Source organism: Lontra canadensis, unplaced genomic scaffold (genome assembly GCF_010015895.1).
Source record: "Lontra canadensis isolate GAN:19392208 unplaced genomic scaffold, GSC_riverotter_1.0 scaffold95, whole genome shotgun sequence".
NCBI lineage: Eukaryota > Metazoa > Chordata > Mammalia > Carnivora > Mustelidae > Lontra > Lontra canadensis.
In genome coordinates, this window is record NW_022631089.1 from 2,544,086 (window position 1) to 2,562,077 (window position 17,992).

Consider the following 17,992-nt stretch of genomic DNA (forward strand, 5'->3'; position numbering starts at 1 on the left):
ATTTTATTTACTTAATTATTTATTTATTTATCTGACAGAGATAGACACAGCAGGGGGAGTGGGAGAAGGAGAAGCAGACTCCCCACTGAGTGGCGAGCCCAATGAGGGGCTCAATCCCAGGACCCCAGAGACATGACCTTAGCTGAAGACAGGAGCATAATGACTGGGCCACCCAGGCAACTCATCCTACTTTTAGTCAGAGGTCATATGTCTATTATTTACAGAAGTAAATAATAGTGATTCATGGAATTAAACTGTTGTTGTTATAGCATAAATTCACTTCATATTTTAAAATAAAATAAATACTTCAGTAATTTTAAACTTCTACAAAACAGAAAATGTCATAAATAAGACTTTTAATGCACCCATGTCCCTTTCTCATTTTCTACCTCTATTCTACTTTTCCAAGTTTGTTTTAGATTCTGAAAGGTAGAGCAGGGATCAAGCATATATGTTACAGAAAATCCTCCTAAGATGTTTCTAATCAGAGCCCTTACACAATATTTTTTTTTTGCTTACCATCACTCTCCTTCTCCCTAAAGTTTTACACATACTCTATCACCTCAAAAACATTTTAATGTCATTGATCTAAGCTATGGCAACTTCTAATATTATACTCAATCTAATTTTATGCTAAGAACCATTGCTTTCCTTGACATTTTCATTCTTATCAGCAGCAGTAAAAATTTTTACCAAAAAAGTGAGTTTTAAACCACTTTAAGGGACATAGTATGTGTATGTGTATCTGTGTGTGTGTCTGTATGTGTGTACATATCCACAAACCATGGAAGTAACATAGAGCAAGATTAAAATGAAATTGGTAAGCAGTCAGCTGACCATATACAGTCTCTAAGAGACTCACTCTTACTCATAGCAAATATAAACCAAAATGAGTTTACTTTGAATAGTATATGTCATATTTCTCTTGCAAAAATATTAAGTGTGCACATATAAATATCAGTAATTATATGCACAGTGTGGAGTCTGCTTAAGATTCTCTCCCTCTTCCTCTGCCTCCTCCTTATAATCTCTCTCTTTCTCTCAAGTAAGTAAGTCTTAAAAAAAAAAAAAGAAAAGAAAAGAAAAAATGTCATCAGAATGGCATTTAAAGTAATAAATTTGAATTTTTTCAAAACCTATGATATTCCAATCCATAATCCAATAAAACTCATGAAGGATAAACAAGAATAAATCCACACCTGGAACACCAGAATAAAACCACATATCCAAGAAGAAAAAGAGGAAATCTAGAGAGAAAACAGAAGTGGTAGAGGGTGGGGATAAAGTGGTAGGGAGGAAAGATGATAAAATGTTCTCCAATAAAATGTTATATTTTACTGTTGTCTTCGTTATTACTGCTGATATATATATTTATACACACACACACACACACACACACACACACACATATATATATGGTTTAGGTGTTTGACTTAAGCTGGCCCAAATGAAAGAAAACTCAGAATCTTTTCTTTATTTTGTAATAGTTAAGGGATTAATGCTCTATTAGCATGAATACAAAAATGTGGCCCTAGGGACTATGGCACCAGAAAGAGAAGTGGCCTTAGAATGAAGCTGTGAATGCAAAACACAGAGAAGTGAGCTAGAAAGGCCTTGAGTCAGCGATATAATTTACCTTCATTAAAAATACATAATAAGGAAACAGCAATCTTTTGCAAAAGTACATAAAACAAAAGGTACACAATACATACATGTATGTGGCTGCCTAGAACATGGACTAAGAAGGAGAATGGGAGTGAAAAATTGGGTTGAAATGAAAAAAATCATTAGATAGGACATAAACATGGAAACAAATGTGATTAAGTGAAATCTTCAGCACCTACTGTCACATATAACTATATCCTATATCTATATCATAGATAGATATAGTATATGCCTATATCCATATCTATGCCTATATCCATATCTATATCCATATTTATGGCTATTTAAAAAGCTGTGTTCTTGTTGACATTGGTGAGCAACTGGGTCAAACTAACTTTGAGAGCTTCCTGGTTATGGAAAATACAAGCAGCCTGCAAATAGTATAACCTGTTAGCTACTGCTGTGCACTTTAGTTCATTTTATAACACCAAGGGAAAAATTTAATTTTGCTTCTACAGTCAGTATTCACTTATTTTCACCAAACATTTATTAAGTTGTTCTTCCTTCTCCTAGATTTTCCATTTTTGATTATTGTCCTCTTCCAGAAATACAACTTTTAAAATATTCTTTGAAGAGGTCTAGAGGTCAGGGCACCTGGTGGCTCAGTCCGCGAAGCGTCTTCCTTGGGCTCAGGTCATGATCCCAGGGTCCTGGGATTGAGCACCACATAGGGATCCCTTCTGGGTGGGGAGGCTTCTTCTCCCTCTCTCTCTGCCTGCCACTCCCTCTGCTTGTGCTCTCTCTCTCTGTCAAATAAATAAATAAAATCTTTAAAAAAAAATAAAAAACAAAGAGGTCTCTGGATAGCAAAGTCTCTCTATTTTTCTGAAAATAAATTTATTGTTGCTCTATTATGGAATCAAATTAAGTTCTAAATGGAAAGTCATGTTTCCCAGCAAATTTATATATATAAAATATCAAGCTTGATATATATGTATCAAGCTCCACATGGGGCTCCCTGCTCTGTGGGGAGCCTGCTTCTCCCTCTCCCTCTGCTTGCCCTTCTTCCTGCTTATGCTCTCAATCTTGCTCTCAAATAAATAAATAAATAATCTTTAAAAAACTGTTTAAAAAATATTTTCCTTTTTCATTCTGTGCTATTTTTCTGATTCATTCATTTAAATGTTATGTAAGGTTTATTAAATCTAATATTTTAGGACATGGATGTCAAATTTTATATCTTTGTTTTCACTGAATTTTTCTATTTATTCATTTTTATTTTATTTTACAAAAACAGAAGAAGCAAAGAAAATAATGCTAAAACGAAAACTTAGTACTTTCATCACATATAGTTTAAGAAGCACTGTTCCACTAGATTAAACTAAATCAATGGTTTTCAAACCATGTAGTGCCAAGTGTCCCACGTACTTCAAAAAATGATTTTTATCAGTTTTACTCATTGAATAAAGGAGTCCAAGGACTGTGAAATGCGATTTGCAATCCCCTGAATATGATGCTCTGTCACTATTTGATCTAGTCTTATAAGAAAGTTCCATTAAAAATAGCTGTCTTCCATGAGATTTTCAGATTTGTCCAGAACTTAATTTCTTAATTAAAAATGGAGCAAGATAAATAAAGTAATTCAAAATATAAAACTAAAAGGCTCTTAAAACATTAGGAACAACCTCTAAGGAAATTATAAATGGAAAGGTCTAGAGTAATTTCATTAGCTAATGATTAAGAGGCTGCCATGACTGGTGTAGAACCCACATAATCTGGAGGGTAAGCCCAGAAATAGTGAAGTTATAGTCTATGAATAAAAATTTGTATGTAGTCCCTTTTATTCCTTTTTCTTTATGTTTGATGTAATACTATGGCTTGACCTTTTTCCTTTATTATTTTTATAAATATGAAAAGGGAGAATCATTAAAATATGATTATTAAGTTAAAAGTGTAAACATATATAATACATGGCTATGTTTTATAAATATACTTTTTTGATATCTAGCACCTGCCACCAGATGTACTGCAATTGTTTCTTTGTTCACTGATAAAATTATTCACATTCATTTTCATAGGATTTAATTATTCTTGATTATCTTCAAATTTAATTAACCATTCTAAAATAAAAGTAATCATACTTGGGACGCCTGGGTGGCTCAGTTGGTTAAGCGGCTGCCTTCGTCTCAGGTCATGATCCCAGCGTCCTGGGATCAAGTCCCATATTGGGCTCCTTGCTCGGCAGGGAACCTGCTTCTCCCTCTGTCTCTGCCTGCCTCTCTGCTTACTTGTGATCTCTCTCTCTCTCTGACAAATAAATAAATAAAATCTTAAAAAAAAAAAGTAATCACACTTTTATATTTTTATTAATGTCTCCTTCAAAAAATTTTTTTAAATTTTCTTATCAGAAGGAAAATAAACTGACTTTTAAAGTAGAAAGTGAAAGTTTATCATTTCTCAGTTTTCTTCTAATGAATATTAGACTTTTTAGTCTGTTTTCCTTAAAATATCTGATTTTATAATGCCATAGAAGGCATTTAAATTTAGAATATTAAAAAAATAAAATATTAATATTTTAAAAATCTATCTCAAAAATCAGATCTAAGGGACACTAACTCATTGAAGTTTTCTTGTTGTTATTTTTTAAATGTCAAACAAATATTGCTTTAGCAGAAAGCTTGCTAACACACTTGCACCTCATTTTACATTTCTCTTTGGTGCATGACTGTTTTTGTTTGTGTGTGTGTGTGTGTGTGTGTGTGTGTGTGTGTTTCCCCAAATAAATTTCACCATATTGCAAAAGTATGACAAAACAAAAGAAAAAATAAGAGTATGTGTTATATGTGTATCTTCAGCAATTATTGCCAAATGGTCCTAACATTTTTAAGTGCTATAGTTTTAAAGGAAGAGAGAAACCCCATGGAATATAGAGAAACGTTTCCCATCTAGATTAAAATTTGGTTCATTTAAAGCATCTGTTACTTTTTTTTTTAGTACAACATATCCTAGAAAAAAATCCATATTTATGTCTATTGCTATAGTATATGATTGAACTTAAAATAAGATAGATGCATTTAGAGTTATGGAATTAATTCATAGCTTTGTGAAGGATAACTTATATCTTAGGATTTTTATATACAAAAGTCTGGGAAGATCAATTACATGGTGCCAGAAGACAGGACTAAAAGAAATGACTGTATATTTATTCCAAAATTAGAGAGAGGGACAGACAGACGGAGAATCCTAGTTTTCACTCTCCTTTTAATAGAAAGCTATTTAACCTTGGGCAAATCTCCTGGTGTGTGTGGACCTTAGTTCACATATCTGTAAATTGAAAGGGTTGAAATAGAGAAAGCTTCTTTTAGGTTCTGAATTCTCCAATTCTATGAAATAGGTATTGAAGGTTAGTAGCATAAGAAGGACTCAGTGAAATCCCCACTGCTCTGAAGTTATTTGAGTGAGCGTGTCTTAGATGGGTGCCGGGAAGCATATTGAATCAAAGCATATTTTGGCATTCATGCAGGGGGATGCTTCTGCCCTCAGAGTCATCCTCATATCAAACAGTCTTGAGGTAAGAATTCAGACCAAAGTTCTTCATCTTCAGCTGGGGGTAACTTTCTAAAGGAAGTGACTCCACTTGAATAAATAAAAAATAACAATCTATAGATATATCAGCAAATTATTTCAGAAGTTAAAACATGGTGAGTTAGGTTATTTTCTTTTTAAAGAGAGGAACCATGTCTTCCCTTTTATTGTCACTTAAAAGTCTATCTCTCTGAAAATGTGGTCTCCCGGCTTCCACCTAGTATATTACAATATTTTTATATCCCATGATATTTCATATTTCTTACAATCCTTTTGGCAGTGTGAGTTGAAAAACCAAAGAAATGGCAGAAAAGACATAACAGTTAGTTTGAGTTAGGTTTCACTGCTGTTTGTTTTGTTCTGGAGTGTATCTTTGTGCAAACAGATCAACAGAGAAGTAAAATAATTAAGTACCCATCAACTTCAGACCATTGTAAAACTAACTTTTACCATACTGTCTAGGTCATAGTGAGAACTCAACAAATACTTTTTTTTTTTTTTTTAAGTAAACTCTACCCCCAGTGTGAGGTTTAACCTCATGACCCTGAAATCAAGAGTTGCATGCTCTACTGACTGAGCCAACCAGGCATTCCCACCTATGGCCTTTTCAAAAATAGCCTCATACCTCTCTGTGATTCTGTTTGTGTTCCCTTTACAAACATGTCTTTATCAATTAACGTATTTCATCTTAATTATGAGAGGCATTGAGATCATAAAACTAATTTTGGTCTTCTCAACCGAGCCAAAGTTTTCTTTTTCTTTTTGAACAAAACTAAAACTCACCAGTGATGATTCTGAACATGCTATTAACTGCCAAATTATATATTCTTCTTAAAAGAATTTATTGTAGGGTGCCTGAGTGAATCAGTCAGTTAAGCATCCGACTTTTGGTTTAGGCTCAGGTCCAATAAAAAAAATTATTACATATGTAGTTAGTTAACATTTATATACAAGCTAATGCTTTCTAAAAGAAATGCAGTATCGCTTACTTTAGTTCATTTATTCATTTGGTCATTTATCCAATAAACAAATCTTTCTCAGTGTCTATTAAAAACAAAGGCCAGGTAGATATTCACATTTATCTTTACTCTTGCTTTAAAACTAAAGTAACTTACTTAGAAGCAGTGATAATAGAAAATGAAAGCAAAAACAATCTCTTTTCATATAGAAGATGAGAACCAAAGATTAAAACCTAGGCTTTAACTATTTCCCATTTATGTTTAACATGTTCCAATTTATGTTAACAATAATTTTATCTTATTATCAGGTATTAAGGATAGTATTCTCACTATTATTAATAGTTATTGTAGTGTATGCAGTACTAAGACTGACAGCACAGGGTTTGGCTAAATTCTCAGGAGCAATAGTAACAGTGACAGGTTCACATAAGTTAAACCTCAAGACCTAACTCTAATTCTAATGCTTTTTGTATTATAGCATAGAAACCTCAAATAATCACTTCTATGTTACAGGTGTCCCCCAAATCTTGTGAACTTATAAGGAGATTATCAGCCACTGAGAAAAGTCTCATAGATGCAAATAGCATTTTTGATCTAACAAGGAGAAATGGGATTTCTGCATGGAGAAATACGTTGCAGAATGAATGACAAGAGAGAAAAAAAGCAAAGAATCAGGAAATTGGAGGATAGGTAGAGGAAATACCAAATAATTCCCTTTAAATGGGATATTAAAAAATACCATGAAATAATGAGACACATACTGGAAAAGGAAGCTAAGTATGGAGTATTGGCCATGGAGAACCTTAAATAGCAGACCAGGAATTTTTTTCTAAATGCATAGGGAAATCATTTACATTATTTGAGACTGGAAGAGGATAATAGTAAGTTCAGAGCCATGCTTCTAATAATTCATTAAGAAGTGGTGGTGGGTATTAAGGAGGGAACGTATTGTATGGAGCACTGGGTGTGGTGCATAAACAATGGATTTTGGAACACTGAAAGAAAGTGGTTTTAATATAAATTGGAATGTCTAAGGAAAAACCCTAGCAATGTTGTTAAGTTTAGGCAGTATGGCAGAAGTATCTGGAGCTGTGGCGTGATAACAGAGATAGAAGAGCCCACAACAGGTTCACATGACTAATAAATGAGAAGAAGAAGAAGAAGAAGAAGAAGAAGAAGAAGAAGAAGAAGAAGAAGAAGAAGAAGACGACGACTCTGAGTCTTCTTGCTTTGGAGAGTAGAAAAATGATGGGGACACAGGTGTATGAAAATAGGAAGGGAAAAAATTTTAGTTTGATACATATTGATTTTAAGACAGAGGATTATCAAAAAAAAAAAAAAAAAGGATGATCAGCAAGGACTTGGAAATGAGCTAAGGTATTGTGATTCCACTGATGTAAGAGTGCCTACAGGGCATGACCTTTTTGTGTTCTAAACAACAATCCCAGATCCTCAAAGTGATGTGTGCCTAATATATCTTCTACAGTATAGACAACTCACATACAGACATATGTCACGTATCTCACATATAGACATATGTCTTCTACATATAGACAGCTCACAATTGAAAAATAAGCATTACAACACCTTCCTTTATGTTCTGTATATATTATGCATATTTCTAACTTAGCATCTATAATCTTATTACAGTCATATATTTAAATGACAGTCTCTTCTTACTAGGCTGTATATGTATTTTGAATGCAGAGGCGATTTCTGAGTCATTATGTTTCTCTCGCATCACTTAATAGTTGACACATAGAATATGCTTAATAAAGTCTCAGTAAATAAATAAATGAATGAATGTCACACCAGAAAAAGAACTGAGGTCTTGTAGTAAACCTGATGTAGGGAATTGTACCATACTCTTAATTAGTTTTGTTGTGTACTATCACAAAATGAAATGATAAAACCGATTTAGTCCTAACTTTTGTTTCTACTCCCTGTTGTATCAGAAACAAGATTCTCATAATTAGGATTCTGATATTAAAAATGGTCATTGATTACATGACAACTCTTAATTATAAGAATAATTCTTTTTGTTTGCCATCAGTTTTTAAAGTTATTCTATTAAGCAAGATTACTCAGTTCTACTTTCCTTATTATAAATATTTTCTTTTTGGAATTATTATTTGGTGTTTGCATACACAAAATGAATAACATGACACTTGAGTAACAGACCCTTTCAACATTAAAACATTAATTTTGTTATCCAATACAAACTTTATTTTCACTTAACCTGACTGAAAATCAAACTAAAACACATTTAAAGTGTTAGTGATCTTTGTCTATTTACTAACCCTCTTTAGATCTCACGGAGAAAAGCATTTGTTTTGTCTTTTTCTCTTGGTTTATCAGCAGCTTTTTGAGTTCTTTACAGAAGCAGCAACAATGGAAAAAATTCCAGTAACATATTAGCTGGTATCTTCTCCAGATGGCAGTGACTCTATTAACAGCAGGAAAGCAAACTTAAGCACCCAGCTTGCATCCAATCCAGTACAAAGATACTCTAAGAGAATATCTAAGTTGGGTCATCAATTAAATTCACTCTGAGGGGCCATTAAGGTATAATATATTGTCAGTTCAGCTAAATTACAGTCCTAAACAAAATCGGCTTCATTTGTCTTCTGTCTGTAGCTCCCCCTGTTGGCAATATCATGCTGTTTACCCACAGCAGATGGAATAATACCCAAGAGCAGTGGAGTAACTCATCATCTGCAAGGTCAAGCCATCTTCATATTTCTATCCAGATGCTTGTGGGTTCCAAGTTCTAATACCATCTCTCACAATTGAAATACATTGGTAATAAATAAATTCAGGGGAAGTATTGCCTCATTTAGAAACCAGGTGAATTCTCTATCAGCATCTCTTATTTTTCAGATCAGCCCTTCATATAAATCTTCATGAAACATGTGTGCAGTTCATCTTTCAGAGTGTTAATGGCTAGCTGTGGCTTAAAATATTATATTGTGAGCATTTTATTCAAGAGCCACTGCGGTTGATTAATTCTCCAAAAAAACTTTGTGGAAAGTTAGTAGGGATGAATTTAGATGTTGTTTGAATGAACCTCTCTTGTTTTTGCAGACAAATTCGAAAGATGAAGCCAGGGTTAGCTGGCTAACATATGAGATGATGCTTGAATTGTTAGAGCTTTATGAAATACAAGATATTAATGTTTATTCTTCCCCTCCTTGGTAATCTGCTAGATACCTACTGTTTAAAGAAAATGCATTGACAAACATCAGAGCTCAGAATCTGAGCATTACACACAGTTCGCCATGCAAGGATAATTAAAAAGGAATTCCATTCTTAACTCACATCTGTCAAAGAACACTAAAAACATCTAATTCATAACCATAGCAATCCTTCTGAATAGCTTCATTTCTGTTTTCCCCCAATTTTCTCATATATCACACCCTAAAGAGCCTCTCATTTGCCAACTGTTCTCAGCAAATCCCTCTACTCTCAAGCATGTTCTTTAAAACTTTGTGAAAATCTTATTTTTTTTTTAAAAGGTAGTTTCCATCTCTTTTATCCAGTTTAGAAATTACTCACTCACTCTGAATTAAGTTTTTTTTTCTACCAAGACTGATAATATGAACAGGGTTTGCAGTTGTAACATTCTCTTTGTTAGGGAAAAACGGACACTTAAATGCTCAATTTAATACTTCACTCTGCTCTCATGAATACATATGCTTTGGAATACTCTCCCAAGTTAAAGGTAATCATGTTTAAGCTTATTATCTTCATCATTATGTTTATAAACCGAGGCGGTAAAAGATAGTAAATGATAAAATCTGATTGGATTTTGAAAGTTCTGTTTTCCTAAATTCTTGTGTTTTATCTCATTTTTTTAAAAGATTTTATTTATTTATTTGAGAGAGAGAGAGAGAGAGAGCAAGAGAGAGCACATGAGTGGGGGGAGGGGCAGAGGGAGAGGGAGAAGCAGAATCCCTGCTGAGCAGGGAGCCACAGTTGCAGGACTAGATCCAGACCCTGAGATCATGACCTGAGCTAAAGGCAGACACTTAACCAATTGAGCCACTCAGGTGCCCCTCTTATGTTTTATAAGAACTTATTTTTTACGACTCGAAAATTTTGAATTTTTATATTTATATAAATATTTAATATTTAATATTTAATTTTAAAATATTTAATTTAATTAAATATTTAAAATATTTAACTTAAAAATATTTAATTTAAAATATTTAACTTAAAAATATTTAATTTAAAAATATTTATAAGTCCCTTGACATGTTCAGTTACATAATACAAAGTCCATTCACTTCAAGTATACATTTCAGTGGTTTTAAGTACATTTACAGAGTTGTGCAACCATGACCATAACAATTTTAGAAACATTTCATTGTCTCCAAAAGAAACCTTGAACTCTTTATCTAAAGTCACTCTCCATCCACACCCTTCCTCCACTACTTAGCAACCACTAATATATTTTCTATCTCTTTAGATTTCTTATTCTGATCATTTCATATAAATAAAATTATTCAAAATGTGGCCTTTTGTGTCTGGCTTATTTTATTTAGCATATTGTCTTCAAGGTTCATTTATATTGTAGAATATATCATTATTTTCTTTCTTTTTAATTGCCTAATAATATTCCATTGTATAAATACATGCTAATTTGTTAATCTGTAAATATCTTAGAAAAAAACAGATGATCAATGCTGGTGATCATGTGTTAAACAAAATCTTAGCTCCAACTTGAAAGGTCAAGTGATAAAAAAGACTGCTTAATTGGGCTTAATTAAAATTAAACCATACTGAGCCTCATAGGACAGTATTAAAAAATGAAAATGTAACCCATAAAATATAAGAAAATATTTACAAATCAGCTATCTGATAATAAACCTGTAATCAGAATATATTAAGAACTCTTGGAGGCGCTTGGGTGGCTCAGTCAGTTGAGGATCTGACTCTGGATTTTGGCTCAAGTCATGATTTTAGGGTTGTGAGATCGAGTCCTGCATTCAACTCCTCACTCAGTAGGGAGTCTTCTGGAGATTCTCTCTCTACTTCTGCCCCTCCCTCCCCTGCTTGTGCTTTCTTGATTGTCTCTAAAACAAAACAAAACAAAAAGCAAAACAAAAAAATACCTCTTATAACTATAAAAAAATACAATTTTGGAATTAGACACATAATTTGAATAAACATATCTCCAAAGAAGATATATGAATGACTAATAAGCTCATGTCAATACTCCCAACATCATTAGTCAATAGTGAAATGCAAATCAAAACAATGATGAGATACCACTTCACTCTCACTAAAAAGTTGATAATAAAAATATAGATAATAAAGTGTTGATCAGGATGTGAAGAAATCATAATTCTTATACACTGCTGATGGGAATGTAATATGGTGCAGCAACTTTGAATAACAGTTTCACAGTTTCTCAAAATTTCAACATAGAGTTAGCATGACTTAGAAATTCCACTCCTTGATATATATCCTAGAAAACCAAAACATATGTCAATGCAAAACCTTGTATGTGAATGTTCCTAGGAGAATTATTCACAATGTCCAAAAAATATAAACAACCCAAACTGCTTTCTAAGAGTAAAATTACTAACAAATTTTAAAATGTGATTTTTATAAGGTTTTTAAAAATGTTATGATAACATAAACATTGAAAAATGGCAGTTTTCCAGTATGGAATTTACCCAAAAAATTAAAAATAGAAATATCATGTAATCCAGTAATTCCACTACTGGAAAAGAAAATGAAAACTCTAATGTGAAAAGACATATGCACCCCTATTTTTATTGAAGCATTATTTACAACAGTAAAATATGGAAGCAACAACCTAAGTGTCCATTGATAGATGAATGGATAAAGAAGATGTGCTGTATATACATAATGGAATATGACTCAGCCATAAAAAATGAGATTTTGCTATTTGTGGCAACATGGATGGACCCAGAGGGTATTACACTAAGTGAAATATCGAAGACAAATACCATGTGATTTCACTTGTATGTGGAATGTAAACAAAACAAAAACAGAAACAGAAACAAACAGACTCATACATACAGAGAAGAAACGTGGTTGCCAGAGGAAAAGGGGTAGGGGGAATGGGCAAAACAGGTGAAGAGGATTAAGAGGTACAAACTTTCAGTTAGAAACCAAATAAGTCACAGGGATGAAAAGAACAGCATAGAGAACACAGTCATTTATATTTGAAGAATATTGTATGGTGACAGATACTAACTGCAATTGTCATGGTGAACATTGCCTAATGTATAGAAATGTTGAATCACTATGTTATGAAACTAAAACTAATATAATACATTATGTCAACTGTACTTAAATAATTTAAAAAAAATTTTAAAATAGGGGCACCTGGGTGGCTCAGTGGGTTAAGCCTCTGCCTTCAGCTCAGGTCATGATCCCGGGGTCTTGGGATTGAGCCCCACATCAGGCTCTCTGTTTGGCAGGGAGCCTCTTTCCCCCTCTCTCTCTGCCTGCTTCTCTGCCTACGTGTGATCTCTGTTAAACAAATAAATAAGATCTTTTTAAAAATTTAAAAAATAAAAATAAATTTGTTAAAATAGCAACTTTCTAAACAAATACATAATACTTTATCATAAAGCTAGTAAAATATACCTTTTACATCATTTTATTGTCTACATCCAAAGCTATTCTTGTACATATTGGGTTTAATTGGGACTCAGGTTGTTTGTTATTGCTTTTCAAAATCAATTAAAAAGTACTTCATCAGTGTCTATCCCCTCTTCAGCTCTTTCAAATGTTACTTCCCAATTCCTGCCTTACCAGTATCTTCCTACAAACCCATGCATACATGCAAACATTCTGACATAATCATTATTGAGTATTCCATGCAGAAACTACAATATATTTGCATGTTTCTTTTCCCTCTTTCTAAAATATACATCCTCCTTTTCCACCCAAATATCCCTATGTATACTGCAAATATAACGTATTTCTTTTTTAATGATTTATTTATTCAGTCAGCATTTTTTGAGTAGCCTGTCTTGTACCAGGATACTAATTTAGACTCTTATATACAACAGCTAATAGAGAAAGGAAACAAATTCTCTCTTTACAGAAATTAAGTTCTAGTAATCCTAGATAGTACTCAGATAGTACTTTCTCCAGAAATGATATATGACTACACACACACACACACACACACACCAACACCACAACCACCTCCACCATTATCACCACCACTAAGTTTAGATATGATTCTCTTTAGATGAGTTCATAGTATGTCACCTTTTTTCATCATATCATATATCACACTATAAATAATCTGATTACTTGTGCAAAAGAATGCAATGATTGAACTGAGACTTGTTATATGAAGAGTAACTTTCTAGACTGAATAAATAACCCTCTACAGTATGGTATTCTATTAGAAATATACAGCAGCTACACAATGATTAAATAGGGACAAGCATTTCCATATAGTGCGTACTTATAAAATATGTGTTGATTTGGCCCCTTGAATTGATATCTTTATTTCAGTCAATGGCTCTGCAAGACCTATGTCCCCTTTTTGCATACAGATGACTCTTGTGCTACCAAGTAAGAGGTTTGATGCTCTATTTTTGAAATATTAACAAATCTCTTCACTAAAAAATACACACAATTTGCCACTTTTGCCAGGTTTTCAAGAGCTTTTAGGAAAGAGTTATTAATATGCTATTGCTATTCCTTGCCTTTGCCTAAGAGAGCATTAGAAGTATATATATGTGTAGACATTTTAATTGCTGAAAAGATGGATATTTGAGCAACTGAAAAAATCTATATACTTAAAAATTTTATATTCACATATGATGGATATCACCTCATCATGAATGTTTAGGCACTTAATGACCCAGATTTTTTCCACTTCATAAAATAAAATAAGTAATGTACATTTTCATACTCCATTAATTCAGGTGACTCAGGTACCATTTAGTAAATTAATACTTAAGTGCACTAAATTTGATATACTTAGATCAAAGTAAATTTGATGAAACAAACATACATGTGAGTGCTAACTATGTTTATTACCTATCATGTTCTTGCTTGATATCTATACTCTGAAATCTGTTTGCATTTTTTCTTCTTTAATTTAAAAGGACAAGTGCTTCTCATCCTTTGTCTTACCACAAACAGGACTGGATCAAATTCTAAGGAATAGAAAGGCAATTATCATCTATCACAAAGCTTTACCTTAGAATAGTGGACAGGGAGGATTTACCAGATTAAAGAAGGGAATTCCACCTCAAATTGGCTTACAGCAAAACAAAAACAAACACAAAAAACAAGGTGTAGGAGAGGATTCATTGACTCACCTAATTAAAAAATACTGATGTAGGTTAGGCATGAATGAATCCAGGATTCCAACCATTCCATTATAATTCATCCCACTCTTTTGTTATTCTGTTTCTGACGTATTCTGACTTTTATCTCAGGCAGGTTCTTCATGCCTGAGATCTATGTACAGTTCAAAAGTGCTACCTCCTGTGGTACATCCTATTGCTTTGCAAAGTAAATAAGAGAATCGTATTTTCCCTGATAGAGTCAGCAAAGATAGCTTCATGTTGAACAGAACTAGTCACTATGGCAGGGGGGTGTTGCAGTCTCATTGATCAGTTATAGGCTCTGCCTGCTAAGAGGTATGCAGGTTACCCCACCCAAACTACACAGTCTGAAAATGAAGGAAGTGTAAGTTATCCACTAAAAAATGGAGGCAGGGTGGAAAAAATCAGAAGTCTACCTCAAAGCCCAACAGGCTGTTAACATTCTAAGCTCATCCCATTCATAGAAAAAGAAATTACCCATGTAATGATAAATTAAGATCCATTTTGACCCTTCCTTATCAAGTTGGGTGCACACATTGACTGAATTTAGTTTTGATGAATGAAAGTTTTGTACTTTGAATTCTTCCTTTCTTTCTTACCATTTAAATCACAAATGCTCTATAGTTAGGAATTCTATGTTAAGGGTTAAATTGAGGAATAAATGTTTACATGATACAGATTTTCTAAGCTAGGCAAGTAAAAGAGCATTGAAGAATTAATTAACATACCCCTTGGCCCACAGTTTGAGATAGGAATAACGGTGTTGCCAGTTTTATCCCTTTCCCTTAGAAAGAACTGCTTATACATAATTTGGTTGGATATATATGTATATATTTTTTTTCCTGCTGACACACTTTTACATAGAATGTCCCACAAGAAGTAAAAAATTCCATTTTTAAGTGGTGGATGATACTTCTTCAAAATTGATATCAAGATTCCAAGGAGTAAGATATATTTGTCATGTATTCTAAGAAAAAAGGCTAAAAGAACAACAAAATATGTCCAAAATATTTAATAAGAGAATTTTGATTGAGAGGAGGCTAAGCATTGTAAAACACTTGAAACAATTTTATCAATTCATTGAAAAATCTTAAAAATGAGAAAAATACACAGATTCCTATCATAAGTTTTGGGAAGCTTTGATGCCTACATCACATCTTTTTGTTTTCCTTCTGATTTTGGCTATATAGCTATAGTTGACAGCTTGGTGCACAATGACTTGTACACAGATGTGAGTCTGTTTTCTATCTCAGGGCTTTTCTCCAAAATTATACGGGAGCTTGTTCAGCATGCCTAGCTACAACCCTGGATGGGAGAATAGTTGAATGTCTCTAAAGGAGCATTTAAAAAATGAAAGAGGAGAGATGGTGGGTAAATATCTCTGCTTCGTATATATGAGTACAAATGAATTGCATCACCAATCACTAAGGATCTAGAACAAAGCCATACTTTTTATAATGGAGAAGAACCTTATTCCTGTAAAAGATCTCCTGTGTCTATAATAGAGACAATACCTTATCATGAGACATCAAAGGATGGAACTATCAAAAATGAGCTATATATGTATATTCTGAGCCGCTGAATCATAACTGTCAGGCAATCGTTGTAGCAAACCATTGTACCATGGAAATGAGACATTTGGGATTGAAGCCAAGATTGGAGGACAAATCGTTTAAGTGATTTCAGTGACTAGACCAAACCCGTTTGTAATTCACCTTTTTTAACCTGAATCTTTCTCCAGCTCATTCCTTTGGCCTTGTGGCTACAGTAGGCTAACTGAAAGAACTAGGTTGGTATGAGTTTGTTTCAACTTCTGCAGCTGATCTTGAGGCATTAATTATGATTATTTCCTCTACCGCCACCAATTCTAGGTTTGGATGGCTGATGAGGAAAATCTAGATTGGGTGGGTAATGGGAAAAATGATGAATATTAAATGCAGTTTCAGGAGCAAAAATGTAATTGAGGGCTAATTTATTCTAAAATTTTGATATTGTCTAAATTTGAAATTGCAACTAAGCAAAACTGGCAAAATGAGTAAGAGTGTGGATTTAGCATGGGTCTGGGGCCATCTATGCAAAGCTGGAAAAGAACTCTAGCAAATGCTTTGGTACAGCTTTTCCATACTCTTGGACCACCTCTGATTTCACTGACAGATGTGAAAAAGAGCTTGGTACATACTGACAAGTGATACCTCAAGCACTAATAGAATAGATCAGGTTTTTCTGCCTCAAAGCTCCCCTTTGAAGCCCAAGATGCGGCTCAGGTTAAGCAGGCCCAACTCTGAAATGAGAAAATTAACTCCAGGGGCTATAGTCAAAAAATAGGGAAAGGGAGCAAAGGCACATATGCTTTAGCCTTTCATCCTTTGGAAGAAAGGATCAGGGAGGAACTCTGCACATAGCTCAGAGGCCTTATGACAATGGCCTTTGTAACACACATATATTAACATTTTCTCCACCTCTATCTCATCCTACCTCTTCCATTTCCATATTCCTTCATTTTGTTTCACCTTGCAAAGCAAATTCATACATCCAAGGTAGTCCTAAGCTATACTTTTGGGGGAACCCAAAGAGTAATAGTAATGGCTAGCATGCATTATTGTAATTGGATTGTCATTTCAAGCGCTATTTTATTCTTGCTGGGAGGATGCTGAAAGGGTAGTGAGAAGTGGCTGCCTTAAATATAAGACTCTATTTTTAGTATTTTATAAACAACTCAAATCTACTGAAAGACAATATTTGATGATTTGGAGGGAGTGGAGAAGGCAAAAATACTCTGAAATAAACAGAAGTAGTTTTGAATCCTAGTTGTTCAGTGGGTCTTGTGAAAAAAAGAGTTGTGATATGACCTCAGGGAAGGTGTCTGCGTAGCATTAGTATGCAAGGGTGTTCACAGTCAGAGTTTCTCGTTGTCCACAGATAAGCAGAGAATTGCTTGATATCAAAGGAGCACTGAGGATTTCAACAAAAGGAATTTCAGTAGTAACCATATTTGATGCATTAAAACTGCTTGCAATCATTAAATATCCCATATTTGAGAAAGGAAAATGGGAGTGGCTTCAATAATCAATAATATGGATGTTGTCCATATTATTTTGCATGGGTACTCTTAATCAGGATTATATTAATTTAAAGAAATTGAATCTGAATTTATGGATTCAGATTCACTATGTTTAATGCTTTACTTGGATTAATTGATTTAGACTTCTAATAGTCTTACAAGGTTGTTGTTATTGATGTTTTGTGTGCCAGGCATTTTTCTAGATCAGCATATGTCAATGTAGGATCATCAAAGAAAAGTGTCTTCTATTTCACATTAGAATAACAACAACAAAAATTGTGTAAAATTTGAATATAATATCTTTTTTTACACTCTATATGATAGAGTTGAATTTTATCAGTTCTAAAATCCATAGTTCTGTATTTAAATATCTATAAAATTGTAATACATCTAATAATTAATGGCTTACCATACTTTAATTGCCACTATTTTTAATAGCTTTTTTTAAA